This window comes from Ascaphus truei, chromosome 9 (assembly GCF_040206685.1).
Source record: "Ascaphus truei isolate aAscTru1 chromosome 9, aAscTru1.hap1, whole genome shotgun sequence".
Taxonomy (NCBI): domain Eukaryota; kingdom Metazoa; phylum Chordata; class Amphibia; order Anura; family Ascaphidae; genus Ascaphus; species Ascaphus truei.
This window is the reverse complement of record NC_134491.1, coordinates 7,153,936-7,171,156: the sequence shown is the minus strand read 5'-3', so window position 1 is coordinate 7,171,156 and position 17,221 is coordinate 7,153,936. Positions and strand designations below refer to the sequence as shown.

At 47.7% G+C, this 17,221-nt stretch overlaps 2 protein-coding genes across 2 annotated transcripts in view; one reads left to right on the top strand and one right to left on the bottom strand.

Moving 5' to 3' along the window:
• Positions 1–16,760, bottom strand: part of CHRM5 (cholinergic receptor muscarinic 5) — a 79,095-nt gene extending 62,335 nt beyond the window's left edge. The window contains exon 1 of the mRNA XM_075613269.1: positions 15,722–16,760. The gene's annotated coding sequence lies outside the window, so the exon portion shown is untranslated. The remainder of the gene's footprint in view (positions 1–15,721) is intronic.
• AVEN (apoptosis and caspase activation inhibitor) overlaps positions 1–17,221 on the top strand; it is a 214,472-nt gene that overhangs the window by 52,778 nt on the left and 144,473 nt on the right. The gene's annotated exons all lie outside the window — the stretch shown is intronic.

Below are 17,221 nucleotides of genomic sequence, written 5' to 3'. Positions count from 1 at the left end.
AAGCTGAAGGAAATATGCGTGAGCAAAGAATAAGCCTTCTGGTATATGTTCTGGTATATGTTCTGGTATATATTCTCTTCTATTTTGCTGGCAGCCAACTCTGATTCTCCCCCCCCCCTGTTATCTCTGCCCCCCCCTGTGTTATCTCTCACCCCCCCCTGTGTTATCTCTCGCCCCCCCTGTGTTATCTCTCGCCCCCCCTGTGTTATCTCTCGCCCCCCCCTGTGTTATCTCTCACCCCCCCTGTGTTATCTCTCGCCCCCCCTGTGTTATCTCTCGCCCCCCCCTGTGTTATCTCTCGCCCCCCCCTGTGTTATCTCTCGCCCCCCCCTGTGTTATCTCTCGCCCCCCTGTGTTATCTCTCGCCTCCCCCCCCTGTTATCTCTCGCCTCCCCCCCCTGTGTTATCTCTCGCCCCCCTCGTGTTATCTCTCGCCCCCCCTCGTGTTTTCTCTCGCCCCCCTCGTGTTTTCTCTCGCCCCCCCTCGTGTTTTCTCTCGCCCCCCCTCGTGTTTTCTCTCGCCCCCCCTCGTGTTTTCTCTCGCCCCCCCTCGTGTTTTCTCTCGCCCCCCCTCGTGTTTTCTTTCGCCCCCCCTCGTGTTTTCTCTCGCCCCCCCTCGTGTTATCTCTCGTCCCCCCTCGTGTTATCTCTCGTCCCCCTGTGTTATCTCTCGTCCCCCTGTGTTATCTCTCGTCCCCTGTGTTATCTCTCGTCCCCCTGTGTTATCTCTCGTCCCCCTGTGTTATCTCTCGTCCCCCCTGTGTTATCTCTCGTCCCCCCTGTGTTATCTCTCGTCCCCCCTGTGTTATCTCTCGTCCCCCCTGTGTTATCTCTCGTCCCCCCTGTGTTATCTCTCGTCCCCCCTGTGTTATCTCTCGTCCCCCCTGTGTTATCTCTCGTCCCCCCTGTGTTATCTCTCGTCCCCCCTGTTTCCTCTGTTCTCCGCCACCCCCCTGTTTCCTCTGTTCTCCCCCCCCCTGTGTTTCCTCTGTCTCTCCCCCCCCTGTGTTTCCTCTGTTCTCCCCCCCCCCCCGTGTTTCCTCTGTTCTCCCCCCCCCAACCCCCCGTGTTTCCTCTGTTCTCCCCCCCCCCCCCCCCCCCCGTGTTTCCTCTCTATACAGAATTACAGAACAGAGATACATGTTTGGTAAAAGACATGGATGGCAAAAGCAGCAAATATTTGAATTCTAGGTCGGAATGATGGGAGATAGAAATGAGATAGAAATGGCACAATAACAAGATGGTCTCAGACACTACAACCAGTGACATTCTCCATACAACACAGGACAGCTAAAAATCACGTAAACACTGACCATTTGTCACGGTATGAAGCAGAAATTGATAAAAATCTCTTGAATGTTTTTTGGGGGGTTTTCCGCTCCATTTATGGGTACAAAAGAAAGTATCATTTTTTTAATCATGGAAAATGTTCAACGTTATAATACTTATACATGTCTGTTTATTTTTAAAAAGGTGTCAATCAGCTACAGTGAACCTATTTAACTTACCACGGCCCTTCACTTTCATGCTAAGCGGAGGGGAAAACCTGCGAAATCCAGTGTCCTCACAGAAAAAGGAGTGCTTGAAGGAGACCTCCATCTTAACATTGAGGACTAAACCAACATTATTCTATTTGTCTTGTGGTTTTTTAGTTACCAAAGTTGAATGTTTTCCATGCCACGCGGTCACTCTGTTGCTAGGAGGTTCTTGCCCCATTACCATGTACACTGGAAGGCCTGCGTATTGATTCTTTGTAGGCCTGGGAAGCTGTGTTGTATAATTGCACCTCAGTGAGGTTCACTGGGTGTTGCTGGAGCTGGTAATTAGGGAACTGACCTGCTTGAGGTAAAAATCTGATTACTATTGATAATATCTTGATAAATATTTGAGATAATCCGGTCTTGTGTTTTATGGTCACCAGCCGGGAATTTGAGGGTAGAGAATGGACACATGGTAGAGCAGGGGTGGGCAATTATTTTGGCTGGGGGGTGGGGCACTTGCCAAGCTTTTGTAAGCTTCGGAGGCCACACACAATGTAGATTGTGTGTGGCCCTACCTGCTTCACTCCTCACCAGCTTCTCCTCTCCTCACCAGCTTCTCCTCTCCTCACCAGCTTCTCCTCTCCTCACCAGCTTCTCCTCTCCTCACCAGCTTCTCCTCTCCTCATCAGCTTCTCCCCTCCTCACCAGCTTTTCCCCTCCTCACTAGCTTTTACCTTCCTCACTAGCTTCTCCCCCACAATCTCCCCTCCTCACCAGCTTCTCCCCCACATGCTCCCCCCCCTCGCTAGCTTCTCCCCCACATGCTCCCACCTCACTAGCTTCTCCCCCACATGCTCCCCTCCTCCACATGCGCCTCTCCTCACTAGCTTCTCCCCCACATGCTCCCCTCCTCACCAGCTTCTCCCCCACATTCTCCCCTCCTCACCAGCTTCTCCCCCACATGCTCCCCTCCTCACCAGCTTCTCCCCCACATGCTCCCCTCCTCACCAGCTTCTCCCCCACATTCTCCCCTCCTCACCAGCTTCTCCCCCACATGCTCCCCTCCTCACCAGCTTCTCCCCCACATGCTCCCCTCCTCACCAGCTTCTCCCCCACATGCTCCCCTCCTCACCAGCTTCTCCCCCACATGCTCCCCTCCTCACCAGCTTCTCCCCCACATGCTCCCCTCCTCACAAGCTTCTCCCCCACATGCTCCCCCCTCACTAGCTTCTCCCCCACATTCTCCCCTCCTCACTAGCTTCTCCCCCACATTCTCCCCTCCTCACCAGCTTCTCCCCCACATGCTCCCCTCCTCGCCCGCTTCTCCCCCACATGCTCCTCTCACTAGCTTCTCCTCAGCATGCGCCTCTCCTCCACATGCGCCTCTCCTCACTGGCTTCTCCCCTACATGCTCCCCCCCCCCCCCATTTCTCCAGCATCTCCCCTACATGCCCCCTATTTCTCCGTCTCTCACTCCCTTCTTTTCTCCTCCCCTTTCCTCTCCACATTTCTCTCCCCCCCCCCTCCGTTCCTGCCCCCCCTTCACTTCTATCTACCCACCTCCCCCTCCCTTCTCTGCAAGAGAGGATGGTTCGGTGGGCCATATTTTGCCCATCCCTGTTGTGGAGGCTCCAGAGTTAATGAGTAAATATAGGAAAGTCCTGTTAATATAACAAAACTGTGCAGGGAGTGGGACATTTCATTTTATTATGGTGTACAAACCGATGAGACCTTGCTCCAAAGAACGTAAAATCACTGGGCTTCTCACCCTCCCTCCTAAGAAACACACAGCCATGTCTGAAGGACAGGTTGTGCAGTATGTAAACGGTGCAATAGAGGAATGCTCAGTAGTGCAGAGTCCGTGCTCTGGGGGTAAGTACAGCCATGGCAGAACTAACTAGAATTTGCCTTGCAAGTTTCCAGCGTAAAGACCTTATTGGATTTCTATTTGTCAGTCATAATGGCTGATGTTAATAAAGGGTCTAAAGTTCATTCCACAAGTTCCCTGATGAGACCCTTGGCTACAATGTGTGATGTCTGTGAGGGTATGGGCTTCCTTGTATTCAACTTGAAGGCCTTTTGAGACAGCTATATGAAGTGTTCTGTGAAATACAAGCTTTTGGCAAAGAGCTAAAGAAAACACAATAGAAGCGCAATCCGACAGATGCATTTTTAACTTGTGTGAGGAATAATGCCAAGAGAACATTTGGTCCCTAAGGTACTGGAATGTTTTCAGCCAGGTGTGGTATCGACTTATCCAGAGCTCATCACAGGCAGAGGGAGCCGCTGGGACCGTAACCAAAGAGGAGTTCAAATGTAATTACAGCTCCATTGCTATGATACTTCAGGGCCATGTCTTCTGGATGTATGCCTGCATATTTACCTGAATATTGGACCAATTTAATGTAAATTAAATGCATGTTTATAACCGACCTGATAGCCAGGCCTGTATCCCCGGAGATGTTTGCCCTCAGGTTATGGGACTGGGAGAGGAAGTGCAGGTTCAGTGTGATAAAAGAAGTGACAACCTGTTTAAATGCAGCCGAGCCCCAGTACTACTCACAGACGTCATATTTGGGGCCATTCCCCAGATTCCAGCTTTGGATAATATATTTTTCCACACTGAAATACATTTATCCTCACTCAGATTAGATTTTGTATCATTTAACACTAATTTCGTAGTAAAACCAGCTTCCACATGTGGACAGGGGGTTATTATTTGGGAATGGTTGCGTTAGCCCCAAAAGAGAGGTAATATAAGTATAAATACTTGGGGTGTTAGCTCTCCATTTTATCGACCTTTCCTGCCTTATTAAAGCCCAATTCACCAGGGCATAGCAGGAAACGGAATCTCCGTGCTGAAGAGACTGTCAAAGCGAATGGCTACATCATGAGGAGAAATGGCAAGGACTGCAACATTACAGCTATGCAAAGCAGCAGCACGGGCAGATCCAAACATTTCTAAGGCTTTTTATAGAATCAGTGTTAGCAGTGACTAGACAAACGTAGGAAGAGAGAATCCTATTTTGTGTCTCCTTTATGTTCAGCTTTAATGTCTGTTATAAACGGAATCCTTCTGTGCACAGGGAGCGTTTGTCTTTTTACGGCAGCTGGGGGGGGGGGAGTTCGGGAGACGCTAGAGGTTCATGAGGAATCGCCGAGGGGTTGTAACGGTGGATTCCAAGGTCGCTTCCCACAATGCTTTGTATCCACAACAGCAATGCATTGTGAGTGTGACTTTGGAAGCTCCATGCAGTAATTGACAGCTATACACCCATGCTGTCTGCACACAAGTATAGTTTGTGGCTTTATTAAGAGAGTGTCGTTGAAAATTGTAAGCACTGTTGGGAGGATGTGAGGCTATAGGGGTTCTCACAGGTTGAGCTTCATTTTTGTAGTTCAGGTTGTGCTTCGCTAGAAGGGAAGTAGCACACCCTACAAAGTACTCATTGAACGTGTTTGCTATGCCAGTGGAATTGGTCAGAGTAGTATCCTTTCTGATGTTAGATGGTCGTTGATGGCTGGAAGACTGGAATATATTGTTGATGACCTTCCAGAACTTTGCTGGATTTTATGTGTTTTGATAACGGTTGTCAGAATAATATTGGGCTTTTGCTAGTCTTGTTTGCTTTGTGCATGTATTCCGCAGGCATCTGTAGTTTATTATAGGTCTAAGACAAGAGCGTAGACTAGAACCTCCAATGGTGTAGTATACTAAAAAAATATTTATTGCACAAGTAATTATAAGGTATAACACTCACGAATTCTGCTTAAATGCTAGGCAATTAAAAGGCTGTCCATAAGTATATGCCGTGTTGTGGCTCTCCCTTGTAGTCTCTGATTTGTTTGCTCTGGCCGCTTGTGCTGGCTGCCTAGGCATCCCATGGGTTTCAGTGCATAGTTGCAGTGCATTCTTCCGAAGCTAGATGACATCACAAGGGAGAGGCTACGACTTCTACAAGATGCCTAAGAAGTCCAAAAAGCCTCCTACGTGTTTCGGAAGTCACTCCTTGTTTCCTCAGTTTCTCAGGGAGATAGGACTGTCTTTGTGAACCAGCCAGGAGGTGCTCTTGTCTTCGACCTATTCTTCATCCTGCTGAATCACCGTCATTCAAGAGCAGCAGAAGTTACGTCACTCATCAGATTTTTGTAACTTCACGGAGGACCCCTTCTGTGTCCAACCATACCACTACCGCCATCTCTATTCCCCCTATACTCTGCAACCCATTAAGTTCCCAATGATCTCATATGGTTTACATGTTGTTTTTGTTACGGTTTATACCCTATTCCCACTGATCCCATGTATTATTTGAAGTGTGTACAACAGTACCCTTGTTAACCTGTGTCCTACCAACATCCCCAAGTGTTGTATTGTGTTTTGTTCTCATGGGAGTACTTTTTCCTTTTTATCTGTAGTTATTAAGCTCCATGGTAATGCCAGTCATTTTGTATCTTTTCCACAAGGCATCCCTAAAATGGTAAAGCGCAGTAAGGTAGGTTGTAATCCACGGAAGGTGGCCTGCCTCCAACTCTTATTCTGCATAGTGGAGCATGGGTATCACAGAGTTTTAAGAACTCTGGAAATAATAAAGTGCAGATTCGGAGTCGGGTATCAGGTTGATTATGTACCGAGGGCAGTTGGTAAGATCAGCCAGCAATGGTTTGGGGTTAAAGTTTCTAAATGTTCTAGTGAGTAGAACTTTAGTGCTTGATTGGGTGCTTTAATTTCCCTTGCACAATACACTGAATGGTCACTGAAAATGTCAGGTAGGATAGCACAGGATTGGATTCTGTTTGGACAGAACGATAAGATCCAATCTAGCAAAGGAATAGTTGCAAGATTTTAGGTTTGCCTGTGTGGGTTGGGAAATTAGTTGGGTTACATTTTGTGACTTGATTTGTGTGCTGATTTAGTTGTTTTTTGGGGTCAAGCCAATTGAGGTTGAAATCAGCAAGAACTATCCGCTCACTCTTTTAATTCAGAGAGGAAGTTGTTCCAAGAAAGTGAGTGCTATCATTCAGGGATTGTAGCAGGGCTTTAGGAGGGCGTTGGATGCCAGCAATAAGACCAGGAGGAACATTTTACCAACTTGGATTTCAAAAGAGGATGGACTTTGGGGGGTAATTTAGCAGCTCTCTGACCTATCTTTCCTAAAAATTGAGTATCCTGAATGGAGATGGATGCATCAAGGGTTTTAGGAGTTAGCCATGGTTCGGTAAGAATGATGGCTGTGGGCTAGTGCAAACGGCAACATGCCCTTAGTTCATGCAGTTTGAGCAGCAGTCTACGAATATTTATATGGACGAAAGCCTTTATGGAATTTGAAAGGGGCATGTTCAGGGGTATGCGACAGAGTTGAAAAAGGAGGGGCCCGGGTTGTATTCAATATCGCTAGCTAAAGAGAGAAACAATATAAATAGAAATTTGAATAATTGTTTGTAGGCTGTATGTAAGTATCACCTACCAGTCTGCAGAGTTTAAAACTAAAATCTTCCTACATGCTCTTATTACAGTAAACGGGGGGCTGTAATTTTAAACTTAATGAGATCCTTTGCAGTTTTGGCATTAAACATTAAGATTGGGTGCATTTTTGCCTCCATTTTGCAGCTTGGAGTGTCTTAAAGCTGCAACAGTCTCATAACCCTTTCTTGGGTGGGTGTGAGCTTTCTTTATATACTCGGGGGAATTGGAAATTCTAAGAATTCCTGATCACATAAATGTAAATACGAATAAATGGTACAGAAGTAGTAAAGTGATTTGCATAATGGGTTTTGGAAGGTTTGCATAATGATTGAAGAAGCCGTTTTATGCATTTCATAGTGATAATAGTGGACAAGCCCATGTCTGGCAAGCAGAATCGTTTGTAAATGATGTGGCTACCTGCAGAGAGGTGAGAACAGAGTCCTAATTAAATGGCCAACTTATCATTAATCTTATTCTGTTTTTTCCAATGACCACTTCTATAGGAAGGACGATTTGTTGGTTTTGATATGTCCTATTCCCCTGTCTCGCTTTAAATTGTAAGTTGAGTCAGGAACGCCCCGTCTATTCTCACTGTCACTTACTTGTTGATGTACATTTTGTGAGCATGTTTTGTGGTGCGCAGTATGTACGGCTGGCACTAGACAATATAATCGGTGGACACACATGGGCCATGAGTGGAAGTTTATATTGGGAACAACTTGGCAGCTTTCTAATGCCCAGGCCTGAACAGACTGCAGTGACTGGACCTTCACATCATACCAGGAATTGCTCTTGATTATACGCCTACAACACATAAACGCCCATCTGTACAGTACCAGGTATTCAAAAGGCTTGGATGGGGGTACTCTGCAGCTCATACAGCCCCTTCTGCCAACCACTGTGAAATGCTCAAAGAACTAGATTGGCCATCATTTGAGTCTATGCACAAAGTTCATATTTCCTGTCTTGCCTTCAAATACTTTATGGGCAAGCTACCCGCCTATCTCAATAAGCTCCTCACCCCTACCACATGTAGCACTTCTCATCTGAGATCTGACTCCAGAAGACTGTTCATGGTCCCAAGGTTCAACAAAGTATCCGGCTGCTCCTCCTTCTCTTACCATGCACCTCACGTCTGGAACAACCTACTGGAGACTCTCACATCCACCACCAGTCTAAGTTCTTTCAAAACTAAGGTTGTCTCACATTTTAATCTGGTCTGTAACTGTTACATACGCCTATACACATATTATCTCTCACTGTGCATGCAATGTCTTCTATATAATGTACTAGCTGAGAGACCCGGCGTTGCCCGGGAGTCACACTGTCCTCCCCCCCCCCCCCCACACACACACTGTCCCCCCTCCCCCACACACACACACACACACACACACACACACACACTGTCCCCCCCCCCACACACACTGTCCCCCCCTCCCATACACACACACTGCCCCCCCTTCCCCACACACACACTGCCCCCCCTCCACCACACACTGTCCCCCCCCCACACACACACACTGTTCCCCCCTCACACACACACACACTGTCCCCCCTCACACACACTCACTGTCCCCCCCTCACACACACTCACACTGTCCTCCCCCTCACACACACACACTGTCCCCCCCCCCACACACACACTGTCCCACCCTCCCCCACACACACACTGTACCTCCCCCCCACACACACACGGTGTCCCACACACACTGTCCCCCCTCTCCCCACGCACACACAAATCCCCCACCCCTCTGCCAGGACTCGCAGCACCGCTCCTCTCTCCCGCGCTCCTCCGATTGTCGCGTGCCTGGCCCTTCTCTGCTCTCCCTCCCGTCCGGGGAGCGCTGCGCACGCGCCCCCTCTCTGCACCTGTGAGCGCGAGCCGCCGGGAAACGTGCAGCAGGGAAGGTGCAGGGCCTGTCCGTGTGACGGGGGAGAGTGACGGCCACCGGGAGGGGGGAAGGTGCGGGGCCTGTCCGGGGGGGTAGGAAGGTGAGCTGCGGTCCGGGTGACAGGGGAGAGTGACGGCCACCGGGAGGGGGGAAGGTGAGCTGCAAGGGGGCCTGAAGCAGTGGTGTGAGTGTGTGAGGCCAATGAGAGCTGTGCGGGGGCGGGTGGGCCAAGGGACCAATGAGATTGCCGCTAGGGACAGGGAACACACCAGGGAAACATACATACATACAATGCTTTCAGAAATATATAGTATGATAACCTTGCTCGCTCATTGTAACTATGTATTTGTCACCATGTATCTGTCATCATAACTCTGTGCCCAGGACATACTTGAAAATGAGAGGTAACTCTCAATGTATTACTTCCTGGTAACACATTTTATAAATAAATAAACCATAGCCTTGCCAGCGGTGCCTTCCGAGGAGGGTGAGGTCAGAAGTAAAAGTTGGTGTGTGTGTGTGTGTGTGTGTGTGTGTGTGTGTGTGTGTGTATAATGGATAATGAACCACTGCTTTTTTGACTGTATGGTTCCCAGAGACCTGCCTCTTATATCTGAGCCCCGTGACCCCGGCAAAGAACAGGTAATTAATGTGTCTGGCAGCAGTATCTGAGAGGGAGAGCTGCAGAGCCTGAAGACGTCCTCATTTTTACGGTGCATACGTACCGAGCAGATACTGCACATTATTCTGCGCCAGTGAAATAAGCGCCTGAACCTTCTTAATAAATACAGGTGACAAAAGCATGGTGAAGTATAGACCAACACAGATAATTATGGTCGGCATTTAAATAAGTAAGCCCAATGTCATGTATATTGCTTTCCTAGTGACTGACATACCATTAAACAAGCATGGGATGGGAGGAAAGCTTGTTATTAATCATGTAAAGGTCCATAAGATCCCTTATCCCTTTAAATGTCCACTTTTTCTAAATAAAATTACGTTTTAAAACCGGTGCTGGGGTTACTCAGAAATTACATTTTCTGAGCAGGTATTGAGCCATTATAAAAAGGATAGAAAATCAGTTTAATTTTGTTGATCAGTTTCCAGCAGAATATAAATGTCCAGATTTGGACTGTTGTATATAAAGTCCAACATGGAACATACATGACGAACGGGGCGGATTGAGAAAGACTCGAATCTCGTGTTTTAATTGTTAATAATTTTGAGAAAATGAAAGGTCGTATAAAACCTGTGCTCCTCCCTGCGAGAGCCAGACAACTGTTACTGTATTATCTTCCCGCCCTGCGAATCTCCCGAGCACTTTTCTGTTTTAAAAAGATATCGTTGTCAAATAGCAAAAAACATATTTGTAGGAATTGTTTTGTTACTTTGAAGTCGCTGCCGATTTCTTATTCTCCTCATTATGACTTTACTGGATGACACAGGAAGAGTCTATTTGAGTTGTTAGTTTTTTTTTTTTAAGATAACACATTTCTTAGGCTGGGGCCCCGGTAAACTCCGCTGCACGCGCGCCCGCGAGACTGGCGGCGCGTGCAGCCGATTCCCCTGTCTGCAGGGGGGGCGTGACGCGGGAGGGGCGTGGCCGTGACGTCACCCGGCAGGTTTGTCCTCTGGCTGAACCGCCGGGGGGCGTGGCTTAGCGCTCCGTCGCGAGTCCTGCTCTCAATTCTATTGAGAGCAGGAGCAACTCGCACCACAGCGCTGCGGCCCCCCCCTCGCAGCGGGCCCCGCGCCATTGAGGGGAGGGCTCTCGTCCCTGCAGCGTCCGCCACAGTTGCCAGCGGGGTCCAGGCCTTACTCGTTTTTGCTGCCCCTCGCGAATCACATTGAGTCACATTGAGTCACTTTTTGTTCTCATTGGTCTTCCAGACACGTGACACTATTGCAGCCCCGGTGCCGTTAAATCTCAGATATGATCCGCAGCGTGTTAGTGGAGGACATTTAGTGATGCGAGTTGATTTCCAGATCAGATTTTCATATACTGGTTCAAAAAATAGTAAAGAGATCAGAAGAGCTTACAATCCAAGTAAAAAATTGTGTTGTTGGGAAGACATAATACTGCCCAGATGGACGCTGTGCTGTGCTTGGTTGCTGCTAACCCCTGTTAGCTAATATTTGCTGTTTAATATTTGCTGTATTAATGTTTTATGCAGCAAACTGTACCAAACGGGTGTTCTTTTTCACCTCCATTGTTTTGGAAACCTAGAACATATTATTCATTTTACATTGATCGCAGCACGTGAAAAGGTCAAATGAAATGTTTAATAATGAACTCGTCCAATTTAATTTGATATATTTCTCTTGCACAATACTGCAGCTTTATCTATGAACCAAGCAAATCATAACTGATGATTGCCAAGTTGTGATGAATTGTGTTCTGTCCCAGCGTTCCCCTAATACGCAGCTATCAGCATGCCGGCAGGAAAGCCTGCTGCAGAGATGAAAGTGGGAGCACTGAAACACCAACTGCAAATAATGGCACCTCTAGGGGATTCAATGTTAAAACTGATATCAGTTGTCATTTCTTCCGCATGGTGAGAAAAGACCGTACAATAGATCGTGAGGAATTCCAGCTTTCTCCCCTGGGGGATTAATCACAGCGGACCTGATATACTTTGCTATAATCCCAATGTGATTTTTGCTTCTCTTCACTCGCTCGTAGTGATGAGAGAGGAACAGTGACAAACAACATAATTCAATACACAGGATTCAACGTCTCCTAATATATTAATACTAATAAGCAAACTGTTCTGCAGCTCCTGGTTCATGGTGGTAGTTGTAAGGCCATATCTGATCTTCAAATCCAGGTTCCCTGAGATTAATAAATGCTCTCTAATACTCTGCGTGTTGTGCCTTAAACTTTAAAGATTAGGCGGTACTTATCCTAAATGTTGTGAAATCACAGAGAAAATTTTAAATCTATATCTATAAGACTGAAACAATGTTTGTGTGTATATTTCTTCCCCCTGTGTGATTGGCCCTGTGTTCCCCCTGTGTCATTGGCCACAGACGCACCCCCCTCACCCCACCCCTCACATTGCACCTCTTGCCCTCACTTGGATTTGGAACCTCACTTAGCAGGACCATCCACACCACTACCACCTGCCACTCCTCGGTGCCGGCCTCACCTCTCCCCCACCACCAACCCCCCTCCCTCCGGCCACACCACTACCACCCGCCGCTCCTCGGCGCCGGCCTCACCTCTCTCCCACCACCAACCCCCCTCCCCCCGGTCACACCACTCTGTGTCCCTGTCTCCCGCTGAGTCCCCCTGCCCCCGGGTATCACCTCCACCTGCCCCCCCCCCTGGGTAGCGCACCCCCATGCCCCCCGGGTGTCACCCACCCCCCCACTGCCCCCTCTGTCGGTCCACCCCGGACCCTGCCCCCCACCCTTTTCCCCGGTGCCCCCCTGTCACATGCGCGTTGCACGTGTGCTCCAGCGGCCTGGCGGTGCGCGCATGCTGCGGCTCCAGCCTGCGGCTGCTCCCGCTCATCGGGCACTAAAGCCTCCTCCCGACACCGGCTCGCGCTCGCTCCGGGTTGCCGTGCGCTTGGCGGCCTGCGCTGCATGCTCCGCACCCACACCGGGACCGACCGGTCAGAGCACCCGGACAGGAGAGAGGCGCCTTCTGGACCGGTGGTAGCTGGTGTCCGCCGGTGGGGGGAAAGGGCGGGTCCTCACTGCAGTTGTTGTTGGTGCCCGAGGACATTTGTGTGTGTGTGTGTGACACTGGGTGTGTGTGTGTGTGACACTGGGTGTGTGTGTGTGTGACACTGGGTGTGTGTGTGTGACACTGGGTGTGTGTGTGTGACACTGGGTGTGTGTGTGTGACACTGGGTGTGTGTGTGTGTGTGTGTGTGTGTGTGTGTGACACGGTGTGTGTGTGTGTGTGACACGGTGTGTGTGTGTGTGTGTGTGTGTGTGTGTGTGACACGGTGTGTGTGTGTGTGTGTGACACGGTGTGTGTGTGACACGGTGTGTGTGTGTGTGACACGGTGTGTGTGTGTGTGTGACACGGTGTGTGTGTGTGTGTGACACGGTGTGTGTGTGTGTGACACGGTGTGTGTGTGTGTGTGTGTGTGACACGGTGTGTGTGTGTGTGTGACACGGTGTGTGTGTGTGTGTGACACGGTGTGTGTGTGTGTGTGTGACACTGGGTTTGTGTGTGTGACACTGTGTGTGTGTGTGACACTGGGTTTGTGTGTGTGGCACTGTGTGCTGCGCGCGGGGGGGGGGGGGGGAGAGGACCGGAGCAGCGCAGATAGGGGAGGGAGGGCGGGGGGGGGGGTGTCGAGAGGGACGTTTTTGTCCCGGGAAGCGCCGGGTCTCTCAGCTATTATTGTATATTGATAACAAAATCTCCACCACCCACCTTGGATGTGTGTTCATTCAAGAGAAAAACACACACAGTACTTGGGGTGATTTCCAAAGCTGCAGTTGCGACCATTTAGTAAAAGGATTTTGAAAAGACTCTTTACAAACATGATTTTTTTTTTAACTATGTGAGGTAACAATACATTTGGCTAGAAACCCAACCTCCTGACTTATAGCAGCGCAGCAGAGGAATTCCCGACACAGAGATACATACCTATAAAGTAAATCTCTATTCGGACCAAACACCTCCCAAGTACCAAGGTGCTGCTGTAACTGTGCTGGGTTTACATGAAAGTAAGACCAGCCGGGAGGAAGGTGACAGTCAGTCCAGCATGCTAATCTCTTCATTCTAAGCTGTCTCTTACATGTGCAAGTACCATGGGAACACGTCTCGGACTGCGTGAAAGCTGTGACTCCAGGGATATTGGACTTTGGGATCCAGCACTGTTGTGAACAAGACAAAATAGTCCTGTAGTAGTAACACATTAATACTAGACCATAAAGTCCTCCGTGACCTCTGAATCTGAATCAAGATGAAACCGCATCCAGCCCTGTCTGAATTCTACAAACTCGGTGTATATATAAATCTCAATCAACCTTGTACTCTCAAATTTAGATCGCTTTAATCTCCTTCATAGAGCATAGTCTCTTGGAGATATATTCCTTTTATGGAACTCTCTAAAACATTCCTGATCTTTAAACCGTTTCTGGATTTTTAAACCTGATAATGTCAAAGGCTGCCCTGGCAATCATTTGCATGCAATGAAACTGGACATTCAGATAACACAATTAATCTGCCCAGAAGAGAGAACAGTCCACTATTTAATACCCAACACATACGGGTCTCAGAATAAGGACTGGGGTAACCATAAGGCCTCGTATAACATCTGATGGGAGTGTTACCGGGGCTTGAATGTGGACACATTTCTCATCAGAGTATTTTTCATTCTTCGGAATCTAGTGTGTCTGTTATACTGTATACACTCTCTTTCTCTTCTTTCTCTTTTCTCTCTCTTTCTCTTTTCTCTTTCTCTTTTCTTTCTCTCTCTTCGCTCTTTCTTTCCCCTTTTCTTTCTCTTTATCTCTTTCCTCTTTTCTTTCTCTTTATCTCTTCTCTATCTCTTATCTCTCTTGTCTTTCTCTCTATCTCTTCTCTCTCCTCTCTTCCTGCTCTCTCTCCCTCTCTCTTTTCCTCCCTTGCTCTCTTCATCCCTCTCTCTTCCTCTCTCCATCTCGAGCTGTCTTGCACATGGATCATACAGCAACATCATGTACACAGCCCCCTGGGAACATCCAGTGGGGTCAGGCGCTGAGCTTTCTCTCTGCATAGGTGCAGTGTCACACATCCGGGAATGTGGCATCACCACAGAGCAGGCGGCCGCTGCAGGGATTCTTGTAACCTCTTTATTAAAATGTCATCAATCCAAAAGAGTAAAGACCCAGGCATGAAAATTCAGTGAGACTCCCTGGGCTCTCGAGCCCTATCTGTCAGCACCTTGCATTCCCTACACTGACCCCGGGCTCTGTGTCTGATTGCTGAGTGAAGAGCCTGGGAGGCTTTAGGTTCTGCATCTACATACAGTATGTTACTGGAACTCATGTGGGCAAATGTCAGTAATTAACTCCTTCACTTTCAGTGATCGAGCAGCATGCTAATAGGCTAAGTCCCTTTTCCCCTCCCCAGGATTTCATGCTGTGTGCTGTTAGGATTAACCTCTTCTGTGAAGTATGTTGCTTTCCAGCACTGAAGCGATAAAACCTACACATTACCAGACAGCTGTGCCTGCTGCCTCTAATCACGTTATCTCTTGCTCTCACTTGAACTTAGCACAGCATTTTCAACACTGTACAATTCATGGTATGGGAGAGTGGCCATGTCGGTGAAATTGCTGGCTGTGAATGGGGGAGAACCCATTTTGAACTCTAGTGTCAGCCGCATTTCTCAGGCACATCAGATTGTGAGCTTTAGGGGCAAATATTTATTATGCCTGTAAATTCCTTTTTAGGGCTACTTGTGTGGTTTAAAACACGAAATTATTTGTAGTACCACAAAAAGGAGTCGTTTTCTAAGTGATAGACATGCTTAATATCTAACCAAACACTTGTACTAATACAAACCATTAACATGAGTCCGCAAAACTGTAAATAGTCAAATAGCTAGACATTGGAAAACTGTCTTTCTGTAACTGTCCCTCTTACAAGTTTGTCCCCTGCCTTTCTTACACAAGGTGTCAAAATAATCTCTTGGCGAGGGAGGAAAGCATTTGGGGAACAGACATTTAAACGAATCCCTGCTGTTATCTACAGTTTAGCAAATCCAATAAGCTGGGAGCTATTCACATGCCCAGATGAACTGAATGGGTTTTCATCTTATTTGGTCATTTGCTTTGAAAGCGCCGTCTGCCTGCAAGCGCACCACTTGCCATAGCCACCAAAACAGCACAAACCATCTCCGAAGCAAACGTGTGTGAGAAGGAAGAACTTACCCCGGCGCCTGCGGATTGCTGCTCATTTGTGTTGCTGCTGACAGCCCGAGCAGTGGTGTTGCAGGTAGGCAGCATGAGTGCTCACAATGGCTTCGGCACCTCTGCTCTGTCTTCTCTTTCCACAGCATCCCACCCCACGTAGCTGCATTATTATCTGTGCCCGTTTCAGCATAGTGCTAGCGTATGTCTTGTATCGAGTTCCCTGCCAGGTAGCCTTTGTCAGGGAAACCCTCTCATGCAGCCATTAGCAGCGTGCTGTGTCCATTGCATTTTCCAAGGTTACCCCGAGAGATCTGCATGTGTGACTACGATGGAAAGCACATGTGCTGACCCCACACAATCCTGTTCAGAATGTATTAAAAATGAATGAAACACATTGGCTCCTTGGAATATACTGCTTCCCTCTTCTGTGTTTTCTTACCTTTTATTTTACCGTCTAAATACCAGTCCAGGGCGGATAAAGTGATTTGTGAGGTCAGCAGCTCCAATGTGAAATTGTTTGAGAAGAAAATAATTTTAGGATAAGATTGATTTTGCTGTCCGCTTTCTGACCAGTTCTGAACTTTTCCTGCATTCCTCAGGATTGTGCCCCTTCCAGGCAGCGAAGTGATGCTTTGTCTCGCTCTTTATTTTTTTTCTCCTTTAAAATGTTGAAAATGCAGAGAGCGCAGGTTTGCAAATCCCTGAAATAGTGAGATGTCCTGTCAGACGGGCAGACAGCAGCCAGAAGAAGGCACCAATGAGGGGGTGATGGAATCTATTCACACTGAGAATCCAAGTGACAGACTGCTGCTTCCATACATAATAAAACCACTAATTACTTTTCCTGATGGACAGCAGCCTATGAACATTGAAGGAACAAGCAGCTGATATTGGGTCTGATAGGTGCCCTATGTTTGAACAGCCTTCCATCAAGAAATGAATCCAGCAGAAGGCTGGAGCTTCCCGACGCGATCAGGTAGACGAGTCATTTTGACACCCAGTGAAGTGCTTTTGTTTCCTAAGGTGGAGGGTGGATGAGAGGGAGGGTCAAATGTAGGCTTGTTTCAAATGGAACTATTTTGCAGCCTGCGAATAGCACAGTATTACTAAGTTCTTTTCTAGCACATTTAGTTTCTTATGCTGCTTTTCTGTATTATTTTCAGTTTTATGCATTATAACAACTTAGCGTGATATAATGTAGCATTCAGGCATAACCGGATATTAAAGATTGTTTGAAGGGTATATAGGAATGATCATCAGTCTTGAGTTTTAAACTATTACCTGATCCAAAAACTCCATTCACTTACAGGTACACATGTATTAGTGTGGGAAGAGCAGGCTTAATATCTTCTGTTACTACATGAGCCTAAAGAAATCGCTTTACTGACAGAATCCTTTAAACTGAAAATTGAAGACATTTATTCCATTCCTATCGACATATTCCTGCTATACTATGTTACTCACAAATATGTTCTGATCCACTCCAGAGGGGTCTTGGGTGGAACACAGCGTGGTTCT